Below are 11,510 nucleotides of genomic sequence, written 5' to 3'. Positions count from 1 at the left end.
CTGCCTATCCCATTCAGATGGAGTGCGATGAAGAGCAAGTAGAAAGCAACTGGTACATGCAAACAATGTCTCAAGAGTTGTATGTCAATATCCCACCCTTACGATAGTGAGTTGCATGGCAGCTAGGCTTAGGACCTCGCAGAAGACTATTGTCATCATGCCGTGAACCCTTTTACCACGTGTCCTCATGCGATAGCTCGATCGCCTCCACCTCAACCCAGGAAATCTGTGCCTCATTAGAGATGGGGAATGGGCATTGAAGACTGCCGTCATGATGGTATGGACAAAGCCAAAACCCATTAACTGGATGTGGAAGTATGTGCCCTTGCAAATCCACAAGATAAAATGATGTCGATCCACAATCATGAAAAACCCAGAATGGACCCAACCATCGAGATTTCAACTTCCCGGCATTTTTCCAAGGCGAGTGTTGAACAGAAGAACCAGTTGCCCACACTCAAAAGATTTCTTCTTGGAAGCCAAATCCACCCTCCGCTTGTGCCGTCCTTGAACCTCCAAGGTGAGATAATTTAATGACAGGAAGACTACACCTTGAAATAAAAACCTTTGGATGCTAGAAAGTTGACCCTAAAACCTGCCCCTACCAACTTATAGTAGCAGGTCAACTATACAAGGTGGGCAGAGATCAAATACTAAAAGATGTGTTATGCCCCATGAAACCATGCCAATCATTAGGGAATCCCATCAAGGCATAGAAAAGGCCATTTTGTAGGTGAAGCAATAGCAAAGAAAATCATCTCGGTGGGATATTGGTGGCCAATATTGTGGGTCGATGCCTATGGCTATGTAAAGAGATGTGATATATGCCAAAGAATAATTAAACTTGACAATAGTTGTTGCACAACAACCGTTTGAAAAATGGGAGATTGACTTTGTTGGACCTATACATCCAACTAAAAAGGGAAAATAGGCATGCTACATCATGGTGGCGATAGACTTCTTCACCAAGTGGTCTAAAGCTACAGCAGTAAGGAAAGTAGATGCCAAAATCATAGCAAAGCTCTTGTATGAGAATGTGATTACATGATATGGATGCCCCATTGAAATTGTGCCAGATATGATGGTGACCTAGTTCTACTCTATAACGCTAAAATCCATAAGGTACCACATGATCAACAATTTCGGCAAAAGCCATCACCATCTGCCATCCTCCAATATCAAGCCAAACAGTTGGAACAAATGTCAGAAATATTTACTAGCCTGGCCAAGGAGGAGCATATCCAAGAATTGGAATGCCAACTTGTAGCAGACGTCCAAGTCCAATTCCAAGGAATCCTGAGAGAGGTCACAACTCTTCATGCCCAAATATCCAAAAAAGAGCTTGAAGAAGTGTAAATGAACCAAGCTTTCTAAGCTAAGGACAAAGAAATGCTTGACATGACTTCCAATCTCCAACAAAGCCAAATACAGGTGTTAGCTGAAGTTCATGCTATGACAATCCTACAATCCTCCAATGACCACTTGAGTCGCATTCCATGCTCAGCAAATGGAGGAACTTGTGCAAGCTCGCACTAGTCCAAAAAGAAGAAGCCCTTAGGACCATTAGGACAAGCTTGTAGAGTCACGATAGACTCCATAGGCACATACTTTTCGTGTCGAGGAGCTCACAAGGAAATGCCATCTACTCAAAGAAGAACTTGCCACCAATTTACAGGCAACCACTGCTCAAGCACAAGTCTAATCGATGGTCAAGTACCACTGGGGACATTCCCCAACAAGACAAGGTCACCTTACAAATGAATAATCTTAAGGGTTCTTATACCTCGGTCCACCATAAGTATTAAGTATAAGGAGAAATTTGATGAGCTACACTCTCACAAAGTTACAATCTAAAAGCTAGAACTCCAATGGATAGCTGTGTAGTCTCGGTGGTGACTCACTTGTGGGATCTTGGAGGTGTGCCAATGGAACGTCCTACTCCAAGCTACTCCTTGAGCTATGCAACCATACATGGTCCATAAGTATCACTCAAATGGCTTTTAGAGTTGTTGCAAGTGTGAAACCTCATAAGAAGAAGGGGGAGAAGAGAGGGGAGAAGAGAGAGGAAGAGGAGATGGGAAGAAAGAGGCAATAAGGTGGAAGGGGGTGAGAGGAATTCACAAAATGCAAGAAGCAAGAGAAACACAAACATGACTCTTGGAAAGAGAGAGAGCTTCTATTTCTCAAACTTGCATCCAACAATTGAAGAACAAAGTCAAACTTTTGGCCTTTTATACATGTCACCTTTCGAGGTGAGGGGAAACCCTATGCTTTCCTACCTTTCTATCTTTTCTACTCTTTTGTTCCTAGTATTTATGATTCTCATGGGCCACTACGATTGCAAGGTGACTTTTAACAACATTCACGAGTGCATTGCGCTTATTTACAAGAGTTCATAAGAGGGCACAAAATGTGACAATGTTAACCCAAGCACGTAACATGCCCCCCTTCCTGCTGTTGATCCATCCCTAGATTGAGAGTGTGTGAGGAATCCAAAATATGCTTTGACAATTGGATGGCGGTAGAGGAGTCATTGCAAGATCCAGCAAATTTATGGAAAAGGGGGCTCCCAGAAATGTGTGTTATGCATTTCCTCAAATATTCTGATGTGATGGCAGCTACGTGGAGGTACATACGTGCGATTTTCCTATAGGAGGTACCCTCATCTAGATCAAAGACTAGTTCATGACATATATTTAAATGTTGTTTTTTTAATTGTTGGAGCTCTTTCGGGCATATCTCAGAGTAGACTAATCAACAACCTGAAAAAGTGTATGGAAGCCATGACTGTTGGAACTAGAACTTTGGCATACGTATCTATAAAATTCTACATGGGGTATGTGAGGGCATATGCAGTTGAAGACACCTTCAAAAAGTGAAAGCAAGGAAAATTCTAAACGGCATTCGGATCGCTTGCTTACATCTTTTGGAAGAGGCTCCACTTCCATCTTCGATGACAGAGAGGTGTATAGGTGGCATGCATTCAGAGGTCATGACATGCATTGCATTACATTTTCCAATACTTGTGATGAATCAAAAGGGAATCCTCCAATATGATTGCACTCTTGCATTGTTGTTATTAAGGAGCACAGCTTAGGGTTTGGGATCTGCATATCCACCTAGGGTCTCCAGCTTATTGGCAACCTACCAATGTCAAAAACTTTTCTAGATAAAAGTGGTTAGGATCACAAACCTCCATCATGTCTATAGCCTTTAAATCAAAACTTTGTAGCTTGCCTTTCCATAGACTGAGATTGGTAATATCTTCAAAGGGTATGCATTTGTGCAGCACACAGTGTTGAGATATCGAGCTCCATGATATGCCAGGGTGCATTATCACTATGTGCGGGTGAAGGTTCTAGTAGGTCTTATTGATCTAGTTTATGTCAGCACAGAGGATCAAGTAGCTGACATATTCACAAAGGCAATGGGCGCAAAGAAGCTACGCAAGTTCAGAGACCTGCTTGGTGTGCAGGAATTGGGATTGAGCTCGAGGGGGAGTGTTGAGATATCGAGCTCCACTCGTGATATGCCAGGGTGACCGTTGTGCATTTATGTCATCGACTTGTTAGCTGCAGATGCGATTGGTACACCGCCCATGAATAATAGCTAGATGACAGCTATCTTTATGTACTCTAGTTAGTGGCTTAGTTAGTATGCCACCTTAGTTAGCTAAGTTTGGTTTGAGACCCACAAACAGGGTTCACCTATTCTTTTGTACTTGGAGTTCTTTTGGCTTTCACAAGTAAGAAGAGGAAAACTATTTTCAGCCTCCACCTTTGTGTATATTCCCCCATTGTGTATGTGAGAAAGCTGCAAGTGAGACTCCTTCCTTCTCTCCCACTCTCTTCACATGGTATTAGAGCTCGATTCGTGGTAAGGAGCTCAAGAAAGCAAACCAAGTTCGCGTTGTCATGGTAAGAGGATCAGTGTTGCTTTCCTTTTTTTCGAGTTTGGGAGAAAATCTTTGTAGGTAGGGTACACCGCCCATGAATAATAGCTGGATGACAGCTATCTTTATGTACTCTAGTTAGTGGCTTAGTTAGTATGCCACCTTAGTTAGCTGAGTTTGGTTTGAGACCCACATATAGGGTTCACCTATTCTTTTGTACTTGGAGTTCTTTTGGCTTTTGAAAGTAAGAAGAGGAAAACTATTTTCAGCCTCCACCTTTGTGTATATTCCCCCATTGTGTATGTGAGAAAGCCGCAAGTGAGACTCCTTCTTTCTCTCCCACTCTCTTCACATGGTATTAGAGCTCGATTCGTGGTAAGGAGCTCGAGAAAGAAAACCAAGTTCGCAGTGTCCTGGTAAGAGGATCAGTGTTGCTTTCCTTTTCTTCGAGTTTGGAGAAAATCTTTGTAGGTAGCATAGTCGGAAAGTGAGTGCACTATATCTTAGATTGGGATGCCCTTTGCGATGTGGTGAGAGGGCAGTATGTGCTATGGGAAGGGGCAAATGCCTCGATGAAATTACTTTTCTGATTCGAGGCCGCCGTTTTGGTGGCGGAAGTTTTCTGCAGGCACTCAAAAAAATGCCTTGTTTTTGCTGTGCGACCACTGTTCTGCAGGTCGGTGAAAAGTTATCATAGAAATTACATTGTATGCCTATGCGTAGAGATATTGGGAGTGACAGAATCATTCTTATTTCCTGTTGATGCATCATCATCACTAGGAAGTGACTGTGTGGTCAAATACCACTTTTGTCAGTTTTGCAGATCTGCCCTTGTGAGGCAGAAGTTGTGTTTTTTGCAGTGACAACATCTTTTGCTGTGTTCTGTAATGGCGTCTGATGCTCTTTCATAGATTGTCACTGAAAAGCTTGACAAGAACAACTTCCAAACATGGAAGTTTAGAATGAGGAATTTCCTCAAGGGAAAAGGCTATTGGGAGTTCATTACTGGAGCTGAACAAGAACTAGTTATTCCTAATGTTCCCAATGGCATGAGAGAGCTAGAAAAGTTATGTACTAGCTATCTATCAATATTTCAGATTCTATGATTGTGCGTATTCAGGATGCAAGCACGCCAAAGGAGGCATGGGATACTTTGACAAAAATGTATAGCACACATACGCAAGCCAGGAAAATGCAGCTCAAGCAGGAGTTGCATAATGTGCAGAGAGAAAATATGAGCATCAATGACTACCACATGAAAGTGAAGAAGATTGCAGATGCACTTGCTTCTATTGGGTCGCCAGTGGAAGATGATGATTTAGTTTCTATGACCTTGAATGGTCTAGGAAAGGATTATGCAGAGTTCCAAACATCCATTGCCATCCGTGAGAATTTTCTTGATTTTGAGGAGTTGATTACTCTTCTAATTTTTGAAAAGCAGAGAAATGGTGGTGCATCTTCTTCAGGAGGAACTTCAAAAGAAATTGTCTTCTACTCAAATGTTGGAAGAGGTAGAGGTAGAGGTAGAGCAAGCCGATTTGGAGGCCGTGGCAGAAATTAGAATATGCAGCAAATTCAAGAAAACCAATCCTATGGAGGAGGGCGTGGTAACTTTAGAGGCAGGGGGAGCCAAAGAGGTCATGGTGGATGGCAGAGAGGCTAAAATGCAAACAACAATGTTGAATGCCACTACTTTGGTAAAATGAGTCATATGGTTAAAGATTGCTATAAAAAGAAAAATGACATCATGACTAGAAAATTGCATAAGGGCTTGATGTGGAGGTTTACAAAGCACATGATATATAAGCTATGAAGCCACAAAGGCTCTCTACAAATAGCCTAAGAGTATTCTCAATGGAAGTAGAATGGAAGAGGGTGAGAGAGAGAGAGGGAGAGCCAAAAGAGAGCCACACAAGTTTTGGTGGGTGCAAAAAGCCCTAATCTTCTATGTCATCCATGCGTGCGCATGTATGTGTGCATGTGTGTGTGTGTGTGTGTGTGTGTGTGTGTGTGTGTGTGCGTGTGTGTGTGTGTATTGTACATAACCGAGGTTAAGACACAGTGGTCTTTAACCCCCACAACCTCCCACTTAAAGGCCAATGTGCCTTTAAGGTAGAACAACCAGTGGACATACTATCCAATGCACATCAATACACGATAATACTCAAACTGCTGACTAGGTAGACTCTTTGTCAGCATATTTACAAGGTTATTTACTACTGAAATAAACTAATTTACTCTTTCATAGTTTGCTCATTTACTACTATGAAATAAATTAACTCTGTAAGATGAAGTCTAGCAGTAGACTTTTCTAGTGCATCCAATTCATTCCAATCATCCTCATACATAGCTACATGCTTAGCTACAATCCCTTCCAAGGGTTGAATTTGCTTCTTTTGAATAAGCACACCCATATCTGTTATTTCTATAGAGAAAAGTTTTGTTGGAATTCCTCACTGGAATCTTTAGGTTGACCTCATGGTGGGGAGACTTGATGATAGTCTAAGGTTTGAGAGGAGTCTATCTTCCTCTAATGCTATTGGTCATATGATATGGTAGGACCTCACTGATTGGGCCATCTTCGTAAGCGCAGTGGTTGGCTTGTCCATGCATGGAAAGCAACATGGAGATTTATTGGTCAGCTGCATGGGATTGGTCCATGCAAGAGAGCTTAGTGTGTGATGATTGGTCAGCTTATTTGGCTCATACAACAAAATAAGAGTCGGGATATTCCATGTGGCCTCAGAGCATGAAATAGGTGGTGGTGTGTTGACTTGTCAATAAGCTTCTAGAGAATACATAAATGCATGTGTGCATACCAATAAAAACTTATGCATGGCATGGTAGCACATCTGATGGCGGTTACAGGAGCATCTACAAACATCGAGTTGCAGGGCAAATTCCTTCTCTTATACAAAACTCTCTCTATCTATTCATCTCAATGAGAGTTGCATTTTAGTTGTGTTACTCCTCGTAGAGTGTCTAAGTGCAACTACTCGTAATGGTCATAGAGTCCTTCGATGAGTCTTTATTCAGTCAATATCAGTTGCTAGTAGGCATGAATAGTATGTCAAAGGTTTACGTTGTAGAGCTGTCCCTCCTCATAAATATATGAGATGGTTTTGTTCTTCATGTGAGCTTCTATAGCAAAGGTAAAGGGTGTGCCAATTATGTTTTGAGAGTGAGAGAGATATCATGTAGATGGATTGCATGCTTTGAATTCCAACAAGTTTGTCGCATCAAACTTTTTAATGCTGAAAAACTTCTTTTTGGACATGGAAGAGGAGACCACTTTGCAAATAAAGCAAAATCCCAAATGCTAGTCCTTGTAAGAAAGAATCACACCAAATACCAGGTGTGCCCAAATATGTATGCTAGGTAATATCACCAAAAGCTCAAAGCACAAAGTATAAAAAAGCATGTGACTCATGTTGCCAAATGCCTCAAGCATAAACATCCTCCATGGGCATAAGCATCAATAATGTATCATCCAAGAGAGAATAGCACTATCAGTGCATCGATTACAATGCATCAAAGCTATCCCTCAGCATAAAATGGCATATGAGTGCTAAACATCCATCAATAAAACATCCCACAAGGCAATATGGGCCTATTAGCACATCCAACAAGGATCGCAATGCATCCAAATGGCCTATAAAGCATCCACTGCAACCCAATGCACAACACGAATGAGTGCACATGGCTCAAACTACAACCAGAGTAATCTACATAAAGTATGCTCAAAATAGGCCTATTAGCACATCCAACAAGGATCGCAATGCATCCAAATGGCCTATAAAGCATCGACTGCAACCCAATGCACAACATGAATGAGTGCACATGGCTCAAACTACAACCAGAGTAATCTACATAAAGTATGCTGAAAATCATGGCCTCAAGTCAACGATCGCTAGTGAAAGTAAAACTTGATATTCCTCAAAACCATTGCAATATTTGCATACATGGCATCAATGACATGACCTACGATTTTCGCAGCTCAAAGAATACTTTAAAAAATCACTCTGGATGTGAAGTAAATCGAAGTCAAAGACTACAATGGACTTGCAAAAAATGAAACCTTAGAAGCCTAAGGTTCAATAAAAAAATTCAATGTGTCAACAAAACAAAGGCTTAAATCTTTGAATGGAGCTATGGATTGAGGCTGGTAGAGCCGTAAATATACCACGATAGCAATGGATATGTGTGCATTGTACATTGGGGGAGGTGGAGACATGGGATCACTCTCTATGCATATGCCCAACTTACAATGAGATCTCGGTGTGGTACCACTGCCTTTTCTAGGAGGGGATTGGTTTTGGAAACTCTCTTTCTTGATCCATTTCCAAGACCCAGTTTGTGTTGGTGTCTAGCTAAGGGAGATGCAACAACATAGAGAGACTCTTCTGAGACAAATCAGGCAGTTTATGCCAACAATATTAAAAGAATGTAACATCTAATTCGAGAACTATAACCTCAAAAAGAGAACTCTAGGGGAATATTTGAAAGATTCCTTTTCTTTGAAATATTCCATTTTTTCATGTGAATTTTACGTTTATTTGAAAAAGATGGCCTTTTTGAGCGACGATTTTTGAAAAAATACATAAAAATTATGCTTTTATGACATTTTGCCGACAAAATTTTTTGGGAAAATGGGCACAAACACTTGGAATACCAAAATTGCAAAAAATACATTAATTTTTTAAAACCAATACAATAAGGGCCTATGCATCCAATGCACATAAAAGGACCATGGCATAACACATTTCAAAATCCTAAAAAGGTAAAAATCACATTGTTGCACAAACATACATGCCATTGATCCTACAAAGAACAGTACTCATCCTCTGATCCTACACCTTCAAATGCACTAGAGCCTAATCTTTGTGCAGTAGAAGTTGAAGATCCTTCCTCCTCTAGGCTATCCATTAGAACATTGTCCGAGTCCAACCTAGGCAAGTTTAGCTACCACCCTCTTTTTTGCATGGTGTGTCTTGGATTCCATTTGTTCACTACATCCGATTAATGTTTTTGGAAATTTTTGGGGTATTATGTATTGTGTCTCCTTTGGAAAATGCCCGGCTTGTGTTAATTGAAATGCATATACCAAAATATCTACCTCATCCAATTGCAGAGTATCAATTCTTGGACAAATCTTTGTCACCCTCTTCGCTTTTTGGCCATGCTTCCTTGTTACCACCATCTCTAGGTTATATCGACCCGTGAAAGCATCCATGGACTTGGTGAAAAACCAATGCACCTCTATTGACTTGGTGTTTGAACCTTCCTTTTTGACTTTCACAACTTTAGCAATCCAAAACGGAAATCCACTAGGATCATCTATTGCTAACACAGCAACCATCATACCCACTGCCAAGTCCTCGATGCTACCACTCCACATTTCTTGAACCCTTTCCCTGGCTTTTTTGGACTTTCTTGCTCCAAGGTACATTTCTCTCTCCTCCCCAAGATAGTTCTTCTTTGAAGGTGCATGTAAATGCGCACTTGAAGAAGCATTCATACGCGCATTTACAAAATCTTGTTCAATGCATTGTGGCCAACTAAAATCTCACACATCTTGGGGGTCATTTAGTAGGTGATTGATAAGTTTTTGGGATGCAAAGAATGGATTCCACCATGTCCACACCACATCTTCAAAATACGTTGCAGCATGCTAGATTGTTTCTCTAATCTCATGGATTGAACTTATAGGGTGTACATCTCTCCCCTCCTTCATGGCTCATTGCAACTCCCTCACTGATTGTAAAGGTTGTAAGGGTGCGACATACAACTCACACTCTGGAACACACTTCAAGAACTTCAATCCTTTGACTAGAACCCAAGTCGGTGATGTGGAATAGAGCTTCCCCCACAACAACGTCGTGCCTTCTTGATCTTTCTTCATTCGAAATTGGTATTGAAAGCTTAACTCATTAAGTTTCTCAATACATCGATCAATTCGCTCGTTGTCACCAAACACAAAGCGTTTGAAATCTGTTGTTTTTTCCATGTTTGCAATTATTGGTTTTGGCACATATGCATCTTGTAAAATGCGGATCATTGCATCCCCATCTCATGATTGTTTCCTTCTCAGCTTTACTGAGAACCAGCTAAACATTTGATCAATATGGTCATGTGTGTGACCCACCATAAGGAATCCAAATTTAACTTTAAAAAATATGCCTTTCTCCACAAGCATGCAAAGATATGGCAACACAACTCAATTCTTGTTCTCTCTCGATGTGTTATCAAGTTGGACATACAACACTTTTGGAAGAGGTTGTATAAGATTCCTCAATGCATCATTAAGAACGGAAACTATGAGATTAGGATCATTTCTTACATTTGGTGTCCTCAAATAAACCTTGGGGATTAATTCACCATGGTAGATCGTGCATCCAACCACGTGATATGTGATGAAGTTCTCCTCTTTCAAATCCTTGGGCACTAGTTTGAAGTGTGGAAGATTGGTCTTCTTTTGATCCATCCCATCAATGATGATGGCTATGTACTTATCAAGCTATTGGTAGCTCTTCTTGTGATGCTTTGCTAACTTCTTTCTTTCTAGAGCTTGCATTTCTAGATGCATTTGCAACTCTGCGATTGCTTCTTCTGCAAATATAAAAAACAATTAGATGTTGCAAGCAAACAATTTTTGCCAAAACGAAGCAAAATTTCACAGCATCATTACACACATCTCTCTCTTGTCCTTGACTTCTATTATGCAAGGCCTTCAAGTCTACACATGTGGCACACACACCAAAGCGACAAAGCTTTGGTATCTTCATGTTGTTGAATTCATTCTTCCAAATCCTACAAAAATGCTAGTATGTCACGTACTCATCACTTGTAGTAACCATGGCATCCTTGTACATTGAATGGATCTCACGCTTGGAGAAATTATCCAATAAGTGCAACTGGTCACTATTTGGAAGAGCCTCGACATGTTTTTTCACAAAGTCTTGCAACCACAAGCATACCATATTGCCATGTAGTCCAGGAACTCTCATTTGTCCTGCTGTACAAATGCGGGGGTCTTTATAGAGGCGGGCGTGTAATCTTTTTAGCCTTTCATTACCAAGACAATGTGCAAGTCTATATGCTTTGCGACAAACATCCTTGAACCGAATGAATACTCAAACACAATTTTGTTCATATTGTTTTCCATAGGTCTTATAGACCATGCTAAATAAAAATTTTGATCATCTTTATTCATTTCAACATAATTTTGCCATAACACCCTTAATTTTGCAACCCCAAAAGTGACTAGGCACATTCTACTACAACAAAGAGTATTGTAGGTCTCTTTCAGATGTGCAATGTCTAGCATTATACGAGCTCTCCCTCTTGTGTAGCTAGACTTTTTGAGGTCCACATTCATTGATCTTCCCTTTAGTCTCTCCTCGATAGACGAGATTGAATTTCGCTTCCCCTTTTGTGATAGCCGAGATTGACATTGAGATCCATCTAGATTCAATTTCCCTTGTAAGAAATAATTTCTAGCTCCAAAAACAAAACAAAGAGAGCCATTGAATGAACTTAGACATGGAGCACATACTTGATAACACTTGTTGACCTCTTGTCCTTGCTTTGATATATATTATTTCATTCTCTTCAATGG

The sequence above is a fragment of the Dipteris shenzhenensis genome, chromosome 19 (genome assembly GCF_047967505.1).
Source record: "Dipteris shenzhenensis isolate YYH24624 ecotype China chromosome 19, Dip_SZ_1.0, whole genome shotgun sequence".
In the NCBI taxonomy this organism is placed as follows: domain Eukaryota; kingdom Viridiplantae; phylum Streptophyta; class Polypodiopsida; order Gleicheniales; family Dipteridaceae; genus Dipteris; species Dipteris shenzhenensis.
Note: the sequence above shows the minus strand (reverse complement) of the source record.